General features: G+C 40.5%; 1 protein-coding gene across 6 annotated transcripts in view; it reads right to left on the bottom strand.

Annotated features, from left to right (window-relative positions):
- DLGAP1 (DLG associated protein 1) overlaps positions 1-14,479 on the bottom strand; it is a 415,626-nt gene extending 401,147 nt beyond the window's left edge. For 4 of the 6 annotated variants that reach the window (XM_048289355.1, XM_048289356.1, XM_048289353.1 and 1 more), the window contains exon 1: positions 14,088-14,476. The gene's annotated coding sequence lies outside the window, so the exon portion shown is untranslated. Of the gene's footprint in view, positions 1-14,087 lie in introns of all 6 variants that reach the window. The other 2 variants (XM_048289360.1, XM_048289358.1) reach the window with 2 other exon arrangements.
- Between the last annotated feature and the right edge of the window lie 6,232 nt (positions 14,480-20,711).

The following is a 20,711-nucleotide window of genomic DNA, read 5'->3' as shown; positions in this document are numbered from 1 at the left end:
GAGGAGACAAAATAGTCAGGCTAGGCGAGACAGATGAGACAGGGGCAGGGAGATATGCAGTCACTGAAGTGTATTTCATTCCAGAACTTGGAGTGGAGCCCAGGAAACCAAAGTCTCAAACCCTCCTCTGCTGTCAGCTACTATTTACAAAAGCTAATTGCAAAGCTCTTCTCACAGATTTGCAGCTGGACACAGAAGGGGCAACAGTCCTCTACAGTAACTCATTCCTTCACTATTCCAAGAGTCAGAATACACTGCACTATAGTTCTTAACTTCTTGGGATCTCTACATGATACTATTAAAAAAAAAGTAATTATGTGAAGTTTAATAAATACATTATTTAATATCATAAAAATTTTCAAATATTAAAATTGTTGGAAAAAATTTAATTCAGTGCAGAATGAATGAAACATTCAAATACTGTAATTGTTCCTATATACACTGCTGCAGATACACACATAACTGGAGTACGTCTCTGTTCATTTACAACCCTGGGTAATTAACACATGGCCCATAAAAACATGTATGCCAGCATCAATTAGGTTTCATTTCTTCAACTGTGAAAGAAAGCTTCATTCTTGTTCTGTGACACATGCTTTCAGCCAAATGTAAAGGTTGCAATACAAAGACAATGGTCTTCTGATCTAGCCTGAATGGGAAACAATGCAAGGAGAAAAAAAAGGAGAGCTCAGTCAGATGTGCATCCAGACAGTCCCTGTCTGCTGCTCCAGCACCCTGCTACACAATTTGTAGCATCTCATCCAATCCTTTTTCCCCCATTCCCTCTTAATATGACTCATATACCAGGATGCCCACAGTCAGCAATGAGTTCCAGAACTGCTTTAGAAGCTGAAGACCATGAGGTTCACCAGGAAAGCACCATAAGCTCTCATCCCTTAGAGCTACATTGAATGCCACGGTCATCCTCAGGGAGATACACGACATTAACTCAGGGATTCTGAATATTAATTGCATGCATCTCTATAGAAACTATTACTGTAGGGAAATGTTTTTGAACCTCCAGAAGTCCCAAGATTTTCCACCACAGTTCTATGAAGTTGCTGTTGTTTCCTGATTTGGATTTATTCACAGTTAGTAATTAGGATTTTCCTCACGCATTACATTTCCTGAATAGTAAAGTTTCTCTCTGCAAGCTCCATCTAGTGAATGTCAAAGCGTAGAACCCTGATGAAATGTTAAACAAAGCAAGAGATAGGCATTGACCCACAAAGCAGACGTGTAGCACCATTTAACAGGCTTACAGGCAAAATGTATTTCTGAAATATTTCAGTGAGCATCTGCATAAAGCTGACTGTTGATGGGAACTAAAGCTGACAAAGGCATAACAACATAAAAATGCATCTGTGATCTTGCTCTGTATGTACTTAAAGTGACAGCCCATCAGGGTATAATTATCATATATTACTAATGGAATATTAATCAAACATTCATTACTCTAATTAGAAAAACTTGTCTTGAAAAGCAGCCTGACTTTTCACCTCTGGAACTGTAATTGACACACAAATGAATTTGACAGTCTTGACGACTACGAATCCTTAGTGGGAGAAATAATGTCTTTATCTTCCAACATTTAGCTTAACTGCCAGTTTCCATCCTCTGTATGTAAAATTCAAGTCAGCTTAGATGATCTCATGCACTACTGCAACCTCTGTTAAGCACTACACATATTTATAACATGAGACAGAGATAAAACCTAGGCTATGCGCAGGTTTACCGAGTGGGGATTAAGCTTTTCTTTGAAAGAAACCTGGAATATCTGTCTACAATGTAAAAGGTCAAGCCTGAAGTGAGATTTCAGTTATCCATGCACATTCACACTTTTGAACCTGTATAGACTTTTTTGTCCCTTCAAAAGTGTCATTTTTGTGCACATACAACATCTAAACCCCCACAAATATTAACCCCATAAAAAGGAGACCAAGCAGCAGTATAAAGTCTGTCTTTCAAATGATTGATGTGGAAAAGCGAAGCATTTAGGAGATAACATTCTGAAGTGCCAATATCCCAGCAGGTCTCAAATTTAAAAAAAAAAAGAGATGTGATCTTTGTGCTCATGTATTGACACAATCCAATGCCTGCTTAAGGAAATGACACACATTACTTTCACAGCGTGAGCCACAGACTTCAGTGAGTAGCAGATCAGGCTCCTATGGATTATTCCAGCTATGCTCAATCATTAGACACTTTTAACAACAAAAATTATATGTGTATACATTAGAGGCTTTATCAGGCTATGCTGGATTACGAACAGGCTTCTTTTTCTTTACCTTGCTGAAGACATTGAAATCTGGAACTGTTTTAAGTCTGCTTTTTTATTTCAAAGGGTGTTCTGATTTTGCCCAATCTAAGATCATAGAATATCTCAAGTTGGAAGGGACCAACAAGGATCATCAAGACAAACTCCCTGCAGGACTACGCAAAACTAAACCATATGACTAAGAGCTTTGTCCAGAAGCTCCTTGAACTCTGACAGGCGCAAAAGATACCACTCTACCAGAAAAAAGCTTGTAATAATTGACCTTACAGGACCGTTGGAAAGGTTAATATAAATTGAAATTCAGATTGTTGACAAAATACAATGGAGAATTAATTATAATTTAGAACTACAAGCATACTTTAATCTGTTTTGACTTAATCTACGAGGTAATTATTTAGGGAATATCCAGAATGTTACAACTTGTTTAGGACTGTAATTTTTTTTCAATGTTACTGTTCCAAATTACTGTGCTATTTTCACTTGTATTACCAGACATGGTCTGAAAGTAGGAAAGGTCTGTTTATCATATCTGAAACAGGAAATGCATTTGGAATGGATGTTACAAATAAAAGTGTAACTATTTGTGAATCTAAAAGCATAATTTAAAATTGGTTAATCTTTGTCCTTGATTATACATCTCCATTAATTAATTAATTCAAATTACGTGTTCACTTGCAACAAAGTTGGCAAGGAAGACTCTGAAATGATCTGTACCACTTCAGTTTGATGTGATTTTCTGTTATGTGAAACAATTTTCCTATAAACTCATTTCTTCTTGCTAAACTCAGACACATTACTACCAAATAAATAATGGCAATGTTGTTACTGCAACAGGGATGGCAATATTGTATTGGTCACCGAGGAGGAGACAGTGAACACATCTCATGTATTACTGTGTCCTGACCTCCACAAATGATTTGCCAGTTGTGATACACATTAAGACTTTTCATACACACATTCTGCTCTTGCTTTACCCATGGACTGTTCTGAGGCTTCATGTTCTATGAGCTAAACCTTAAGGTCCTAAAATTCAAATTCGTTCCTTAATTGGCTAAGGAAACTATTCTAAGTGACGACCTTGAGGTTTTTGTTGGTTTGTTTTGGGTTTGTTTGTCTTTTCTTCCCTCCAGTTCCCGTATGTTCCACTATCCAGATGATTAATTTCTACTCCTCTCTTCCTCAAAAAAAACCCCAAAACCCAAACAGTCCAGAGTGAGGCAAATTTTAAAAGTCTCCAAATACTAGATGCCGGGGAAAAAAAAATTACATTAACAAAACCAGGTTTTCATTTGGCTTTATGTTACTCACATTTCCCCCTACTTGAATCTAGCATTAAGTCAAATCCATTCCTGCTTTCATCCCACTTACCTCCCTGTAAACACACCAGTCACAAACCTACTTTTCTGCATTTTGCATCTACTGAAATAAACTCTTTTGCAGATATATTTCTGCTTTCTGTTGATGCTCTCCAGTTGGTGCATAAAGAGGAACAAGATCTGGTCTATTTAGATAAAATATACAGTTTCAAGAGTGTTTTTTCCAATGTTTTTTGTTCAGTATATCTTTTGTTTAATTTCACCTTTATTTATTAGCACAGGCAGAATTACTTAAAAAGAGTTGTTAGATAAAGCATGACTAATTTCATCCTACTTTCAAAAAGTATTTGACCTAGGAATAAATACAAAAATATTAATCCTACTTTTTAAAATATGTCCATGCAAACTCTAAGAAAATGCTTAACAGAATAGCCATTAATACTACATTTGCCACACCTAATTTTCCAGCACACACACAAACTGGGCTCTAGAGAGACTCCACTGAATTAATTTACTTACTTTAGGTGGTATATTGTAATGATAATAATGGAATCTATTAAAAAAGGACTACATGATTAGGCTCCATGAAATTGTGGGCAACAATCCATGACTAATCTGCAAATTCAAAGGGGGAAGCAAAATGAATTTTTTTTCATTATTTATCTATTTGAAAAAGATAAGATGTGCAGCACACATACTGATCATTGTATTTAAACATTTTCTTTCTAATACTGTGGCTTAACGTTTTCCAACACAAAACACACAGCAGGCAGCTTAGCTTAATAAAAATCATATTACAGATGAAAACTGGAAAGTGATTGAGTATTTGGGTTACACACAGGTTTAGTATCAGCTGTTGGGAGGACCCAGTTTGGCTCCAGCATGATTTGTCACTGAAATTCAATTGGCTCAAGAACTGTTCTTATCCTCTTGATTGCTAAATTAAAAATTTTCTGATGATTGTTTAAATAGTATGTCCTGAAAAATTTACTTTTTTCCCCCCCTTCCAAAATACATTTAAATAAAATAAACATAAAATTTTTAAGAATCTCAGTATTACAAAAAGCATGCATTCAACTTTGAGTAGTAAGTTACTACATGAATGTAAAGCAATTTGTTTGCATCCACTAAAATAGAATGAATCATATCCATGACACCAAATCGTAGTAATGAATTACTGAGCTCTGCTAGCAGTGGGAAAAGCATTATCATATTAGATTTTGCAATTCAGATCTATTATAGGCATCTTGTATTTATTTATTCAGCCATATAACACAGTATACTAAATAACATACTGGCTACATTCGCTCTGTAGAAGGCACATGTCTGCCTGTATCAATACTACTTCCTTTACCAAGAATAAGAGGTGTTTACTGTTATCAAAAATATGAGTGCAGCGTAACTGTGCCACTGGTGCCCCCAAAATTCTGGCCAGTCACCGTAACTATGCAGAAAAGATGTTTAATAATACACCCACTGTGTATCACTGAGTGATTATTCCTGAGAATTAGACTTGTGACAGTTGGGTCTGCCCTGTGTGCAGCCAAGCGAGCATCACTGTAGGTCTGACCTAGACTTTGTGAGTCTGCTACTGACTTAACCTACCAGGTCTATAAACTCGTGTTCTCCAGGCCACCTGATGACAATAGCTAAAGTGGCCTCTTCAGCCCTGAGATGTGAGTGAGGAGTGCACTTGCTGCCTTCAACACCTTCCAGAAAAGAATTCACCTTTCCTCCTTGAAGTTCTCATTGCTTCCACCAGAAAGACAACCAAAATCCTTTAAAGTGTCCCATGTGCCTGAACAGCTAAGCTCCGCTTCTCTTCAGCCTTCCCTACAAAACCAAAGAGCAGGAAGAGAGCAACATCAAGAATAAGGTAGTTTAAAGGGAACACACTCACTTTTGTTCTCCCTGTGGCTGACAAAAAAAAAAAAACCATCAAAAAATAATCCTGACTTAAACCTAAATTCAAAGCATGTGTGAGCCTGAAGAGGTGCTCCACATCTGTCAAGCATATGGATAATATGGGCAGTAGCTGCCATGAGCTGGATATGGAAGGAAAGAGGAGTTCAGAGCAGTTTATGGTTACACTACATGTTGAGGCAAAATTGTCAGACGAAACTGAAATAATTTATGTTCTACAATAACACAAGCCTCTCATCTACTCACAATACCAGAGTCACCATGATGTTTGTATTTTAATACAAAGCAGTAAAAAAACCCAAAACAGACTCAAATGCTCAAAACCAGGACACTGCCTCATTCAGCAACTGTTCAAACCAATGTATAAATCAGCTGCAAGGACTCTGTATGCTAACGAAGCCAGAAAGACTAAACTAGATCTGGCAAACTCATCAATTAATTAATTAATTAAACCACAAATAATTAATGATCCCAGTTCTGTATAAAAACAAACAAACAAGAATGACAGTTGAAACAAGGAAAAAAAATCCACGTTCAATTTATTCATCAGTATCTCTTAATTTGCAATAAAATAAAATACTGAGGTTTTCTGCAATAGCCTCAGGTTCAAGCATTTTTTCTTTCATCGGGGACACATTGCACAGAGTTCACTGGGAACTGTGCACAGACCACTGGCAGCATTTGTCCTGAATTATGTACGATTTAAAACACGAAAATAAACTTTAGCGTCACACCATTACAGAATAATAATATTGAAGCTTTTAAACAAATAAAATCTACATTTGTAGGCTTTCCTATTTCCTATATATTAGTTTCTCTATTCTTAGAGAGACTGTAAGTCCTTGGGAAAATGAACCAGTTATTTTTGGTCCTACAGCAGATCAAAGCAAACTACAGACAAAGTTAAATAGCAAAAAGCAAGTTAAGAGTTTCTACAAATGTGCAAAGTATGCTAGAAAAATTGATTATTGGAAAATTTTCTTCTCATTGTATGCAAAATTTCTTTTTAGTTCCAAAAGAAACTGAAATGGGCACTGAGATAGATCTTCATCTTTCTCTCACCATGCTTTGTTGTGTGTTGTCATAGAGGGATCAGAAATTTAGAATAAAGAAAGACAATATAATTAATTTCTCCTGGGTCCTGTAGAAATGTTGTGATCCTTGAGTAATCTCTTAGCAAATATTTCTGTGTTCAGAAGGGCTCTACAAGTGTAACACACACAAGTGTTGCTACTGCATTTCAGCATTTTTTCAGATTCAAAAAAACCCCTCCAATATGTGCCTGACCAACTGGTGCTCAACATTTAACATCTCATACAGGGCAGGCAGCGTGCTCCTGCAGTTCATGTTCAAAATGCCCATCAGCACAAAGAGCAAAGGATCAGGTCAAGAACTTTAGTATACTCTCATATTTTGCCTTGATTCTGTCAAAAACGTCCTCTGGAAAGTAATTTAACATAACACATTAATTATTTTGCAGCATGCTGCACTGATTTTTGAAGTACCTCATACACTACCTGCTTTGTAAATGGCCAAAGTACTTGAGAATACTGCAGAACATCCTTGTATTTAGCTTTTGTTCACATATAATTCTGGTGTACAACTGTCCCTGAAAAACACAGCATGAAGATTCCCAGTAGGGACATTTATATCATGCTACAGAGATGTAGAACACCATACAAGTAATTGTGGAAGTCAGCCCACACACCATCACAGTATGATAAGAAACACCACACAGATTTTCTGCATACAAAAACACTCCAACTACCATTTCTATCCAAGGTGAAGTGAATGCTCATCAAGTACCATGCCACTGCAATTCTGTAAAGGACATTACATGGATATTGAAACAGCTCTACAAACAATGTTGTATTTGAAGTATTTGTCATGGATCAAAAAAAAAACCCCAAAAAACAAAACAAAGAGGAAGATGCAACCATAATTTTTACATGAATAAGTTTCTAATATTTCAGAAATTGGAAAAAAAAATTTCTGAGCTAACAGAACGGCCAGCTGGTTTGAATACCATTCAGTAGTCTCTCCTGACTGCAGTATCAGTAGCTTGTTTCTTTTGTTTCTTTGTTGTTTTTGTTGTTCTTGTTTTTGTTAACAAAAGAAACCTTCATTGGTTCTTCTTCCAAGGAAGAGTGAGATCCAAATGTGTGAGAAAAAGGTTTCATCTCCAGTTTATAATTCCACCTAAGTTTATTTTATCATATAAATATCCATATCACAATTTTTAAGAAATCCATCTTTTTCACTAAAAGTTACAGTGCTTCCTGAACAGATATTGCCCCTCTTCTTCTAGAGTATTTAATTTCATACAGTGATATGCATATGATGCTTTTCAAAATACCACTAATCTAGTAATCACTAGCCTTATTTTGCTGCTGTTATTAAAGGACAGATGCCATCTAGATATTTGAGATATTTTCCTAAGAAAATAATTTTAATCATCTTCTCAAATATTATCTTTTAAGGTTGTATCATTCTTCCATGAATGAAATAACAGAATTACCATTCATTTTTTAATTTAAATTTTTTTGACATGACTATGTTTGCAATACTTAATTTATACAAAATAATGATAAATTCTCCTAATTATACCTTTCATTCCTTCCTGTGGTGATTTTTTTCCCTTTTAATTCTACTTTGCCATCCCATTGCCACTAAAAAGCTCCATTGGGCTATTCATCAATATTATTTACAAAATTGTATATAAATTTGGCAGTAAACACTTCTCTTCAAGTAAAGATCTGTTAGAAGGAAAAGCGAGGTGAATCACAGAACCGTGGAATAGTTTGGGTTGGAAGGGACCTTGAAGATCATTAATTCCAATCCCCATCTTGGGAATGGACATCTTCCACTAGATCAGGTTGCTCAGATCCAATCCCATGGTATGTTCTTAGAAAATGGGATCTGATAACAGACTTTAGTGATGTTCTAAAATACAGTCACACACAAAAAAATAGAAAAAAGAGAAGCAAAACCCTACAACATTTTGGAGGTAAACCAGATACAACAACAGTTGACACCTTTGAAGGACCAAACCACGCTCTGAGCATTTTGCCCAACAAACAGATAGCCAAAAGATACAGACTGATGAGAACAAGGGATCTCTGAAGTCCTTGTGAAACATTTGCACCAATGCAGTTCCACCACTACAGGACCAGAAGCTGCATTCCTCTATGACACACGAAATGAAGGTCTCCCTATGTGAATGGTATGCTGCAAAGAGTCCAAAATTCTTTCAGCTGCAGGATAGAAAGGAGATAGAGATTCTCACAGACTTTGGACATCTGTGAGACACCTTGAATCCATGGAGCACACGACCCTCAATACTTCTGGCTGGACAAAGGCAACTTCACTCTTCCTGTTGACCAGCTAAAAATGAAAAGATACTGTTGAGACCACTACCACAAAGCAGACACATGGATTTCATTTCCAGCCTTCTTTAATTTTTTTATTCCTTTTTCTTTTTTTCCCCCCCGATGACAAGACGAAAGAAACACACAGGGCAGTAGTGAGACATTAATTCTCAAAGTTGACTTTCAATGCTGGGTGCACACTGCTAAAACTGAAGTTATTATGACACAGGTAGGTGAGACTGCTAATCATTGTATCTTACAGTTATTGACCTCCAGTCAGAGACATCATCCTGTTCCATCTGCAAAACTAAACAGACACACAGGAAGAAAGTGTGCTCAAGCTCAGAATTAGCAACTGAAGTCACACTTGGGAAGCTGGCTGAAAAAAACCACTCCCTTCATTTGAAAAAGTAACTCAGCTACCATCCTATCATCACGTGCCGTGAAATACCTTCAGAGAGGATGTACACCCAGAACAACTAATAGGCTTTCAAGCACAGTTCTTGGACAAAATTTTTGGGGATCCTCACCCCCTTATCTCCCTTTTCCACAACAGAAAAAAACCTCAAGAAATCCTTGACTGGATCCAGCAGAGTCACCACATCAGGATATTAAGATGCCAAAACCTGTAAGATGTTGCAAGTCAACTCAAGCTACTGCAACCTACATTCAAAATTAACCCACAAGGCTTAAAAAGCACCTTCTAGGTGTAAGACACCATTCATAACTATTGAGATCTTTGGTTACGAGCTGATCCCACATACTTTTGTCACCTGAACCACAGCAACTGAGGTAGAAAGCCTGGATCCAGGCATCTAGAATTATACGTATCCTTCACACAGATAGAAGTTCATTTCTCAAATTCCTAGTTTCCTTACCATGAGAAATCAGAAGATGAAGAACCTCCTCAGTTAAAGGTGATGCTAAATTTTCAAAAAGAGGGAAACAACTGGAATGAGCGACATCCACTGAAATGCCACCAATACAGGGACAGGGCATCAGGCAGCAAGGGATCAGAAGTTTCTCATATACAAAGGCTAAAGAAAAAGCTTCACAGGCAACTATTTAAAAATGGCTTTCATCTAGCCAGAAGACACCGGAGAGATGCATAAAATCAAGTTTACTTGGAAGGCCAGATTATGAATGCTCTAGCTGCTATCATTATGGTTTCTTGAGCAGATTTTCAAATGGCACAGGCAATTCTTTAAGAAACATAGAGATACAGAAAAGTAGAAATACACGGTGGGATTTCAAAGCACCAAAATATGTTTCTACAGACAATCTGCCAACTAGACAAGTTAAGAAGGCCAAAGTCAGCATCAGCACCTGTCTTCCAATTAGAGAGCCACAAATGACATATTGCTCAGTGACAAATGATGACTGCTGTCTCATATTAAGATGGTTGCTTTAGCAGATGTTTTCAAATTATCCCAAGATATGTCACAGGGAAAGGCAAAAAAACTGGAAATATGCCCAGAGAGACCTGGTGCACCAGCAGCCTAAGGGAGCCATTTAAAAAGCCATTTGGTATTCTCTCATGAGATTGTACCTAAAAAACTGAGTACGGAAATGAAAATGGAAATAGAAAATATGTTATATTCCTTGGTGAAAGTTTTAAGCATCTGACTACAGGATCATCTAGAATAAAATGTGTTCACTTCATCTCAGCTTTGACAGAGAGACACAGTCTAGGCAGACAATTTTTCAAAGAAGAGAAAGGGAAAAAAAATCCCAGTGATTCCCCCAGAAAGAGTTGTTCCATATTGCTGCTCTGTGATGACAGGGCAAAAGAAACTCTCTTTACGCTGAATATCTCCAAACAGGAACCCTAGTATCACATCTCACATGCTGGCTGAAAAAAACCGAAATTCAGCCCTGCTCCCAGGTGAGAAGTAGACTGCTTTTACTGCTATGAAATATCTGAAACTCCAAAATCAGCACGGACAAATAAAAAAGGAGATGAACACACTTTCATTTGAAGAGGACTAATGAGTAAGGTTGTCTCAGCTATTACACACAGTTATAGACAAAACAGGTCTTCAAAACAAAAATCTGATGGGGAAAACAAGCTATTTCCCAAAATCCCACAGTAAAATCATACAGGTATAGAAACCCTTAAATACAATGCAGACAGAAGGGAGGATTAGAGCAGGGAGAAACACAGAAGCTGTGCTCATCCAGCGTAGAATCGTTCTCACTCTGGAGGCATGAGGCAACAGTAAAAGCACACCCCAGGAGACAAAATAACCACAAAGGGGAAGGTGCCAATGAATGCTGCTACAAGTTAAGGAATGGGTAGGCGTCTAGTCTTGACCTATGGTGAGGGAGCAAATCCTCTCTCTCTCTCTCTCAATCTCTCAATCTCTCTCTCGTTACCATGGAGATCCACTTTTCAGGTTCCTTTGGATGAGCTTTATGCAAAAGTGCAAAATTTGGCATAAGAGGGGGGAACAAGTATTAATTACGTGCCCGTGACAAAAATAGCTTTCTTAAATCTTGAAAGATAATACAACAGAGACAGTAAAAATTAAGTTTGGTTACAGAGATTAAGGGCTAAATAAACTATCTCACTTTAAAGTGCCTTGAACTCTCATCTACTTAAAACGGCAATGCCAGTCTCAGGGCATTGCATTTGTCAATTACAATTTGGGTGAAAATTTAAGCTACTGTATGGTATGAGATCAGGGTGAAAATGACAATGAAAAAAATCCAGGGACTCTTCCTCCCGTATTATTCTTCCTTGGTATGGGATTACCTTCATTTATTACACTATCTCATGAATTATTTATGAAGTTCTTTTTGTATTTCCAGGTGGAAACATCACTTGCCAGAGCTGCACTGAGATGCACCACCTTTACAGAAAGAACATTGCAAGGCTTAACACAAACAGATTACATTGATATGCTTCCAAGAGTTAATCCCACAAGAGACAGACCAGAATGAGCCTTGAATTAAACTATATAGAGTTCTGGTGAAGTAAAAGAAAACTTTAAATCAGAAGGATATATATACATGTAGATGTACATATAATGAAACACTACTGCACCCTTTAAAGTACTTGATAAAGTCTGTAATAAACAGCATATGTTGCTCCCATATGTTTAAATACTAATTTAAATAGTTGCCTAATTTGAATACATAATTTAGTTACCTAATTTATATAGGTATCTGAAATATGAAGTACCAGACAAGTAAACTGTAACAGAAGAAAACAGGGAACTGTGTTGCTTCCATTAACTATTCCTACTTTTCATATAATCATTATCAGCAGCAATTTGATCTCCAAATATACATGCTATTTATCTTTGAATATGCACCCTTTAGACTTTTGGATCTCTTGGATCACTGGAACAGCTCAAACTCACAATGTCTTTTAAAGGAGGGGAAATACCTTAAGCATCTACACTGGACCCACAAGGAGTAGAAATTAGTGTTGCCTTTTTAAAGGTGCATTAACACTGAAATACAATCCAATCCAACAAGCTGAGCATACACTATGCCTGCAAGCACACCTACCTTTCACTTGTAAGGCTATAAGTTAAACAACTACTTGCCTTTTTTTTTAATAACCAACTTCATATGCTGTCCACTACAGTTCTCACGGGTTTTGCTTCTCTTACAAGTCTTTTTTTTTTTTTTTTTTTAAGGCTTTCTGTCTTTAACAGCATATTTAGGTACCATTGACAGGTGTAGAAAACAACATGAATGAGATGTGATTTTCCAAAAATCAATCATGTGTGAAACCAAAGCGCTAAAATATTACTCCATCTTTTTTTCTCCGAGATCAAATAAAACTATCAGCCTCTTTCAGAAACAAGCATGGTGTAGCCGTTTCCTTGCCGGCATCCTGAGCCGGGTTTAGTAACAGCAACAAGAAGGGGGAAAAAAACCCCGTAATTACATAACGGACCTCGCTAAATGCCTCGCTTCCCGGCGGAAGGGAGCAGGAACGGGGGGATGGCGGCAGCCCGGGCCACTCCGCTCCAGCACCGCAGGGCGGGGAGTGGCGGTGCCGGTCCCGCAGCCCGGGAAGCGATGGGCGCCGGCACGGCGGAGGGAGGCCTGCCCTTCCCGGGGGGCGCTTTAACCTCCGCCCCGGGGGCTGCCCAGGCGACCAGGGGAGCTCTTCGCCGCTAATCGCCCACACTGGAGCCGCGCTGGAGCCGGGGCCGGCCCGCGGAGGGGGCGCGCCTGCCCGGGGCGCGCTGCCCCGCCCGACCGCCCCCCTCCCCGCGGCGGGGGAACTCCGCTGCCCGAGCGGCCCGGGAGGGCAGGCTCCTCAACACCGCCTCCCTCCTGTCCCCTGCCGGCTTGAACCGCTCTCCCAGGAACCCGCGCCCCTGGGGTTGGAAGTCTGATCGGGGTCCGTGCGAGCCCCGCGAGACGCGGTCCCCTCGGCAGGGCTGCGCCGGACCTCTCGGTTTCACAGGATACCGCACCACGGGGGCTTCGTCGAGGGGCGAGGCAAACATCCACCCCGCTGTCCTTGTCCTGGCGGGACAAACTCGGCCCGAACAAGTGCCGACAACTATAACGGAGCCCGCGCGGGGCTGCGGGGCCCGGCGGGGCAGGACCCGGCGCGGCCGATGCCCCCTCGCCGCTCGCCCGCAGGCTCCCCGGGGAGGGGGGCGCTTCCCCGGGCAAGGGAGGATGGCAGTCCACGGCGGCTGGCAGAGCCCCCGCGGATGGGGGGATAGAGCCCCGCAACGCAAGGCCAGCTAGGAATTACTCATTTGAATGATGCAGCAAACGGGGAGGGAGGACACGACGCGGGGACGACGACTAGCCCTCCCGTTGCCACTCTCTCCAGCCCCGATTAATAAATAATGCCCAGGTTCCCTGCCAGAGGAAGCGCTCTCGTCTTCCGCGCAGACAGCAATTAATAGCCAGCCTCCTCCAGCGAAACCCTGGCTAAGCGCTCCCGCACGCTCGCAGCCGCGGTGCCAAGTACGAGCAGCACAATAGCGGGGAACCTCTCTACCTCGCAGCCCACGGAAAGAGGAGAGGGGGCTGGGGAAGCCAAACCTCTCGCGGCAAAACCCGACCCCCGAGCCGCAGAGAGTCGGGGACCGGCAGCCGCCGGCGCGGCGGGAGGGCAGGCAAGCCAGGCAGGCTGCCCGGCGAGCCGAGGGCGTACCGCGCAGCACGCCGCTAACACCATCACCCCTCGGTATCGTCAGCAAATAGCACGCCCGCATTTACCTTTTCCTGCCCGCTGTCCGTCAGTCAGGCGTTTGAGGGAGAGAAGGAGAAAGGGAAGGAAGGGAGAAGAAAGAGACAGGGAAATACAGAGAGCGAGAGGCGGCTGCTAATCCCCGTGTAGAAAGACTTCCAGCAGCAGCAGCAGAAGCAGCAGCATGCGTGTGTGCGTGCCCGGAGTGAAAGCACAGCCCTCCTGGCGATGCACCGGCGCTGGCACCCAAGTGCTGTCATGTGCGCGTCTCGGTGTGTGTACCCATGGCAAAAAAGAAAAAAAAGAAAAAAAGGAAAAAAAAAAGAAAAAGATAGACGGGGGGAGACTCGTCAGTCACACGCCCGGTTGTGCACTGCTGGGGGGGACGAGGAGGAGGAGCCCAGCGCTCCCCAGCCCAACCACCGGAGGAGCAGCTCTTTTACTACGGCGGCGGCCGGGCTGCTCCTCCGCGCCAGCCCCGCACGCCCCGCCGCCCTTCCCGCCCGCTCCCAAGGACATGCCTTCGGGAAAGACCCTCAGGGCCTCCGTTCCAGAGGACTTCGATACACCCTGGGCTAGCCGAGCCCCGCGGGAAGCAGCTGAAAAAAACCCTACCCCCACGTTTCTGCCCCAAAAATGCCTCCCGGAGAGCGCCCCTGGGCAGCGGGGATGCCCCACCTGGGACGGGGATGCGGCGCCCCTCCAGGGGTCCCAGCCGCGCCGGGAGCGCGGGGGAGTGGGAGCGGGGCCGCGGCGGTTCCCCGGGGGTGCTGCTGGAGGCGGAGGCGGGGGTGCGACAGGCGGACTCCCCAAAACACGTGGGTCGCCTGCTGTCCTTAAGTGGGGCGCCCGGCGACACTGCTGTGGGTCGGGGGGCGCGGGCGCTGCAGGTGCCAAGTGTGGACTGGGCGTCTGTGAGAGCTGAAGGTGTAACTATAAATGTTTGTGGTAGGGGGGACAGAAAGTGAAAAGGCGGTGAAAGGCTGTGCTCGTCCAGGCCACAGTGCGGGCACCCTGATCCTCGCGTGTCCAGTCAGGTACACTCAAATTTCAACCACGGTGTATGACCTACTAAAAGGTGTTTGAACAGTGGTTCAAATCACTTATTTGCTAAGTAGTAAATACTATATCCATCTTTTGGCTGTATAGTGGCATGTATGCAAATAAATGAGATTTTGGCGTACAATTCGCGAAAGAGCTAGAACAAATGCTCATATTATTCTTGTTGTCCTAAATTTACTAGTGAGTCGTACCAGCAAGTTTCAAGATGTGATTTCTTTAAGCCTCAAACCAGGAAAAGTTCGTGAGAAATGTACTTGATATTTTATTTTTTGTACCAAAAAAGTTATACACATGGACTAAAAAGATAGTAATAGAAAAAAGTTTACTATATGACAAGCGTTCAAAAAAATTGGTGGGGATGCCAGGTATGCTGTTTATGCTATTTTTTTTTTGTGTTATAGACAAGGTAGACCTAATGTCTCAGGGGTAAAAAAAGCAGGAAAGGAAGTAGTGTTGTTGACATTTTTAATTACAAGTATAGGTTGTATCTACTATGTAAAATAGGAAATTCTGATGTGTTGATAATTCTGCTAATTAGCAAGCAATCAACCAATTGAGTGGGGAAAAAATTGGACAATCTATTTAAAAATAATTCTTGGGTTTAGTTGTAGGTGTAATAGGTGGTGTAGAGGGGAAATCACTGAAAAGACTGTCCATCTTGTTAAGATTTAGCTGCTGACAATAAAATATTTTGACACTTCCCAGAAGTCCTGCAATAAAATGAAAAAGACTAAATTTGTTGTTACTAAAGTGTACAAATCAAGTCAGCATGACATTGTTAAAAAACCAAATTGCACCCTAAAGCCATATAATTTGTTTGTTTATATAAAATAAAGGTACACATACTCTCTTATTTCGTGAACTGAAACACAGATGCTGAATCTGAGCTAACTCAGGTAAATAAGCTAAAGAGTAGAGGCTTCATTATTTTACTTAAGTGTTTTTACACACAGCACTACCCTCTGCAATATTTTAGTTTATCTCTTAACAATTTTTTGACTTGTCATCATAAACTGTATTTTCAAGTCAGTTTCAAATCTGGCATAATCTGCTGTTTAAAATATGATGGTGTGTGAGGACCTAATAGTAGAGTTCATGTGATATTTGCTATGTAATTAAGTGAAGATTTAGCTTGCTTTCCACAGGCCTGTGAAGTTAAAAAGCAGAGTTAGTCATGTTACGTGTGATAGTTTAAGAAAATACTTGTACCAAATATGGTTGATTACATTATTTAGTAGAACTAAGTAGTCATGAAAACAGATAACACATTTTTAGCCTTCATCCAAGCTTCCTGAAAATTAAGTAGACCCAATTTCCTTTGAAGACTGAAGAGTAAGAAGGAAAGAGGAGATATTTGTGCATAAAATTATCTGATCTCAAAGTAAATGCCAGCATGAAGATTTGTGTTCCTTTTTTTACTTGCACTCCCTAATGTGAATATAAATCATTTAACGAATTTTCTGGATTCCCCTTGTTTGCCTGACTTCAGTCTAGCTGAGCCAAGAGAGTAGGAGAGGGAGTCTTGTTATAAAGTCTCTCCTGACAGTTCTAGAGGAGTCTGCATCCTCCATAAGAAGTTCAAGCTGTTTTACGTAATGATGTAGATAGTCCTTTTGAGCCACTAATTATTTTGATTTTAGGCATAACATTTATCTGTTCTAGTAGTCCCAGTACTCCTGGGTGTCTCAGAAAATGTGCAGTTTGGGGGTGAGATTTCCAAGAGAGGAGCAGAGATTCTTCTCCTGGCTCTGTGAGATATGGCACGCACAAACAAAACTGAGAAAAGGCTGTGACGCAGAGGGTTGCAGGAGGGACAGTAAATGAATGTAGCTGAACAAGAAACGAATGAAGAAAGTAGTGCCTGGAAAAAAATATTCCAAAATAGTTCTTAGATTAGAAAAGTAGGAATCAGAAAAGAATCATTTTAAATGGCCTGGGGAAGTGAGGTAGTTCAGTATGAATGTCTTCAACCATCTGCAGTTTATCAAATGACCCCAAATGCAAAAGTCCTTATAATTATACTGTGCTCACACTTTGATCTCTTTCTTCTTTGGAGGAAGTTCTCTTTGCTTTGACTGATGGTGAAAGAAGTAATCATGACTGTCATTACTCCATAATTAAACTATACGCACACTTAAATGAACTCCTTCCATAAGCTGATATTTACCACGTTACACATTTTTCAGTTTGAAAAGACAGTGAGTTTTTGTGTATCGCTGCCCTCTACTGGAGAGAAGGTCAGAACCGCTGCCTCAGGTCTCGGTATGAAGCCGTAGAGCCACGGCAGCTGCTGATAGTCCTCGTTTCTTGGTGGGTCACCTTTCTGTGACCGAGGCATAAAGGTGTGAAGATCTGGGAGGCCAGCATCCATAAAAGGATTTCCTTTTCCACAAGAGTTCAAAGAATTGATCATGCAATTTTATGTCTGCAGTTTATTGACACAGACAAAATTATGACTAAGCAATGGTTGAGATTTTTAGGATATGTATTTTCCATTAATTTCTGTGAAAGAGCAATCTAAATTCATCACAGAGATGCTGAAAATTTAGAGCAGTGTTGCTTTGATAAGTATTTTCCTATAGCTTTATTGATAACCTCATCATGTTTCATAGGTAAATACTTTGGTTCTCTCTCCATTGCGTTACAATATGGTTCCCCTCCATCCCTTCTCCTGTCTGGCTTTTCATGCCTCTATGCTTGCCTTTTGCCATCTATATCAATGCTTCCAGAGTACTACATTTTTGTTATGTTTTGTTTTCATTTTCTTCCAAGACTGGGCATTAGCAGAACAACTGAAACATGAAGAGCACAGCAGTGATATTCTCTCAGTTCCTCAGTGTTTCATTTCCTCCACCTACTCTCACAACCACCCATACACATCCAGGGCACTTTCTGTTGGAATGCCCTGAGTTTTCCAGCTGTCTGGGCATATGCATCACCAAGGCACTCTAAGAACTGTGAAGGATGAGGCCTGGTCAGAGCATACAGGAAAGAAAGTTTCACTATCAAACTCAAAATACATCTTCTACACAGTAGATGCTACCAGTTTCTGAGTTCATTTTTAACTTTGCTACATCTGGGTCAAGTTTACAAAGATGAAGATCAGATGTATGCTCTTCTCATTTCCTTCTGGCATCAGTTATTGCTTCAGGGCAAGAATGCATTCTGACTGTGGCTGTGAGGGTAGAATCAGAATCATTTGGGTTGGAAGAAACCTCTGAGATCGTTAAGTTCAACCTTTGACTGGTCACCACCTTGTCAACTAGACAGGGACATTAGGTGTCATGTCCAGTTACTTCTTGAACACCTCCAGGGATGGTGACTTCCCTGAGCAGTCCATTCCAATGTTGAACAACCCTTACTGTGAAGAAATTTCTCCTGATATCAGATCTGAATATCCCCTGGCACAGCTTGAGGTTATGTCCTCTCATCCTGTCACTTGTTGCCTGGGAGAAGAGGCCGACCCCAGCTGGCTACACCCTCCTTTCAGGGAGTTGTAGAGAGCATTAAGGTCTCTTGTTTGCCTCCTTGTCCCCAGGCTAAACAACCCCAGGTCCCTCAGCCACTTCTTATAGGAATTGTGCTCCAGACCCTTCACCAGCTTTGTTACCCTTCTCTGGACTCTCTCCAGCATCTCAATGTTTTTAAATTTTGTACAATGTGGGCAAAATAACAGTTTTGGTGGCTTCTACACATAATTTGATTAATGGCAGAGCCATTCAGCCTAAAAATCTGCTTTCTCTTCCTTCTCTGAGTATCCTGAACAGATACCTGTCTAGAAAACTTAATTTTAAATATTTTTACTTTCCTAATGTTTTAAATGTCTTTTGCTGAAAAGATTTTGTGTCCACCACAGCCATTGTAGGTCTATTTATTGTATTTTACTGGGCAGCACTGAGATAGTATTGTCCTAGGTAGATGAATTTTGTGGGTTGCCTCATTTCATGTTACTTAATTACTTGCTATAAAAACCACTGCAGTAAATTCCCTCCCCTATCCTAACAGCTAACATGAAGAAATTAATAGAGCATGGAGTAGAGTGGTTGTTCCCAAAGAGTGACTCCTAAATGACAGGTGTCCTCGAAGGGAAAGGTAATCAGGCATCAGCTCACCTTGTACATCCACACTGTCTATCAACTGGTCAGTTAAAGATGGATGATAAGGCAACGTACATATTATTTTATGATTTAGAAGCAAAACAAGTGCTTTGTTGAAGGTACTATTCTTGTGATCATTAGGCTATCAAACATAAATCCACAAAACCTGTGACTTTCAAACTCTATCAGGGAATAAGTTGTCTTGAGAGGCTTCTCAGTGGGATCTCTCTTTTGCAAGACGTAAGACAGAATATTTGAGTATGCCATCCTTCCCCTGCCTAAAAAAGATCTTTGTTTGGTACTAGAAACAAGCAAGCTGCTGTGACTTTCAGATACCAGCATGTATTTCAGTGGTATCAACAGCAATGTTAAGAATAACCAAAAAGAGAGAGGAGGGAAAATTACTTCAAACCAATAAACCCATGAAATTCCCTCACTAGAATAAAAATATTTTTTTCAGATATTTAAAGCCCTGGGAGAATGGCGAAGTGCAAATTAGTTTCTAAACATCTGCAGCAAGGACATACATTCAATTTCTTAATTAAGGAGGGCTATAATAACTTATGATGTCACGTTTTTTAAATATGAGCATATAATTCTAAAATGAAGTGCAATACAATAGGAGTATTTTTTCTTCTTTGACAGAAAAGTGGGGAAACAGAGAAAGCTTTGTAAGAACTTTCTGTGAATGAGAAGTCAGCAGTCATGTAGAAAATTGTCTTTAACTTAAAATTTTAAATGAGATATTTTTATATAAAAATATTTTACATCTGCATTAATTTCAGGCGACACAAAAAGCACAAAGCAATCAGAGTTATCTGAATACTACCATAACTAGTTTGTAGGAAACCACTGTGCTGTGTGAGATGGGATTATTCCTTTCTTACAAGAGGTGAAAGTGGAAGATACTTCTTTTCTGCTCAGACCAGCTGTACATCAGAGAGCTCACAACAGTCAACTGAAAGCCAAACTGAGACCATGACTTCATTTTCCTAGTGATGCTATCAATTCAAACATTGTTGAAGACAAAAGACTGTTGTAAGCAATGTTTTTCATAAATAAAAAAAATAATTTCATCCCATACATCACAAAGCATGAAAGGAATAAAAAAACATTACTTCCATTTTGCAGGTAGAAGATTGAGTATTGATACAAGCAGAAACAAGAACTGGACTCCTGTTTATTCTGTTTGTAGATTTTAACAGTAGGGTTATGATTTGCATCTGCCTTGGTCTGTTTCAGCCACGAAAAGATTTTTAAAACAAAGGCCTTCACACAAAGCACCAGTGTCCTGGAGAGAAGTCCTAAAAACATTCAGCAGGGCTTTCTGATGTGACAACTCAAATCCCTCCCTCTCCTTAAATGGCTGGATGTAAAAGAGTGATAACTAGATTTGTCCAGATTTAATGTTGTGCAATAATCTTGTCATTTGTACAGAAAAGGGAGTGGGGAGATAGCAGTTGTCTGCCTTCTTATTAAGCCTATTCCAGGATG

This window comes from Corvus hawaiiensis, chromosome 30 (assembly GCF_020740725.1).
Source record: "Corvus hawaiiensis isolate bCorHaw1 chromosome 30, bCorHaw1.pri.cur, whole genome shotgun sequence".
Taxonomy (NCBI): domain Eukaryota; kingdom Metazoa; phylum Chordata; class Aves; order Passeriformes; family Corvidae; genus Corvus; species Corvus hawaiiensis.
Note: the sequence above shows the minus strand (reverse complement) of the source record. Positions and strands in the feature narration are given on the sequence as shown.